Source organism: Suricata suricatta, chromosome 6 (assembly GCF_006229205.1).
Source record: "Suricata suricatta isolate VVHF042 chromosome 6, meerkat_22Aug2017_6uvM2_HiC, whole genome shotgun sequence".
Lineage (NCBI taxonomy): Eukaryota > Metazoa > Chordata > Mammalia > Carnivora > Herpestidae > Suricata > Suricata suricatta.
In genome coordinates this window covers 49,717-51,887 of record NC_043705.1, presented here as the reverse complement: position 1 = coordinate 51,887, position 2,171 = coordinate 49,717, and positions in this window count along the sequence as shown.

Below are 2,171 nucleotides of genomic sequence, written 5' to 3'. Positions count from 1 at the left end.
TTTGCAACTATCTTTTCCCATTTTGTCGATTGCCTATTAGTTTTCTTGATTGTTTCCTTTGCAGTGCAGAAGCTTTTTATCTTGATGAGGTCCCAAGAGTTCAGTTTTGCTTTCATTTCCCTTGCCTTTGGGGATGTGTCGAGTAGGAAATTGCTGCAGTTGAGGTCAAGGATGCCCCACAGGACAAGTCCGAACAGATGGGGACACGTGCCACCACACAACAAGTCCCACAGATGGGACATGACGTGCCCACATGACAAGTCCCACAGATGGGGACACGATGCCCCCACAGGACAAGTCCCACAGCTGGGACCCAATGTGTCCACATGACATGTCCCACAGATGGGGACACGATGCCCTATACGACAAGTCCCACAGATGGGGACATGATGCCCCCCATGACAAGTCCCACAGAGGGGACCTGACATCCCCACACGACAAGTCCCACAGATGACATGACGTCCCCACACGACAAGTCCCACAGATGGGGACACACCCCACACAAGTCTCACTGATGGGACATGATGTCCTCATATGACAAGCCCCACCTGTGGGGACACGATGCCCCCACACAAGCCACACAGATGGGGACAGGACACCCCACACGACAAGTCCCACAGATGGGGACACGATGCCTTACACGACAAGTCCCAACAGCCTTGCGGACGGACAACCGTGCCAGCACTCAGGGCCAAGAGGGGCCAGGGCCGGCCACACTCGCACACGGGTGGAGACGAACCCGCGGTGGGGAGGGCTGTGCCAGAGTCCCCACATGAGTCCCCACGCTAGTGTGTGCTGCGCTCCCACCACAGCAGGGGGGGGGGGAGAGGGGGCAGGGAGGGCAGCGGCGTGACCCCTCCTCCAGGAAGGCGGCCACCGGTGGGCGAGCGCCCTGGGCTCTCCGGGAGGGCGGGGCTGGCCCTGCCATACAGGGAAGGCCGGACGAGCGGCCACCTCCAGACGGTGCGGCCAGACTTCCTTGCCTTCGTCTGTTTTCTTCAGGGTTCACACTGCACCCCCGGAAGGAGACAGCCTTTAAAAAAAAGTAGCCTTAAAAAATCCTGGGGACAAACTGCCCTAATCAGAGATCATGTCTGGGAGGAACAGTGGCAAGAGTATTAATCGGACGCCCCCTCAGCATATTTTCAAAACACACCAACCAAGTGTCACCGCTGAAGCAGCCTTTCTGGTGAGGACACACCTGTCACCAGGCGCCCCTTGAACTGTGGCGCCCATAAAGGGCAGATCAACACCCTAAGGACCAACTTCCATGTAAGACACAGGAACAGCTGGCCGCCCTGCTCTGAGCTGAAGACGCTGGGCGAGCGGGGGCGTCGGTGCAGCCGCAGAGGGGCCCCCGCCAGCACGAAGGGCGGGACCAGGACGGGCACCTATGGACAGAGGGGCTGGAGTCATCCCGCCATGCCCCCTGGGGCCCACTGTCCTGCTGGCACCCGGGCCCCCACCCCCAGCACGACCGGAGCACCTCCTGTCTGCTCCTCCGAGACCCCTCACCTCCGCCAAGCTGGCCCGTCTCCGTCACCGTGTCCAGGCCACCGGCAGGAGGCCCCGCTGGGGGCACCCTCCAGACAGCAGGGTCCCCGAGGCAAAGGGCTCCTCACCAGGGGACCCTCTCTCCCAGGGAAGGAGGCCGGTGGACGGCACCCCCGCAGCCCAACCTGCATCTGGCGGGACCTCCGCCCTGGGACGCTCAGGCCGAGGCAGTCTCCCCAGGGCAGGGGCTGGACAACCGGGGCACCGGGCGAGCGAGGGCCACCGGAGCAGTGTGCACAGGACTTGCTCCAGCCTCCCCTCCCCCGCGCTCTGGGCACAGGCACAGTCCCGACGCGGGTCAAGGACAGGCTCTGCTCGGGGCTCCTCACGGCCACCTTGGAGCCCGCACAGCGGAGGCAAAGTCACGGGCAGACAGTTAAGTGCAGGCCACACTTAGGTTCAGCCGTCACCCGTTTTGTGATGGTGCCTCCCTCTGAGCGTAGGGACAGGAGGACCCACCGACCGAGATGAGGTCAGGAGCCCTCACCTCAGACTCCCTGAGCACCTGCCGTGGGCGGACAGCACACTGAGCGCGGGCGAAGGGAGGCGGCTGCCGGCCTGGGCACTAGGCCCCGATGGTGCAGCAGCCAGGACACGAGCCACAGCACACAGCCTGG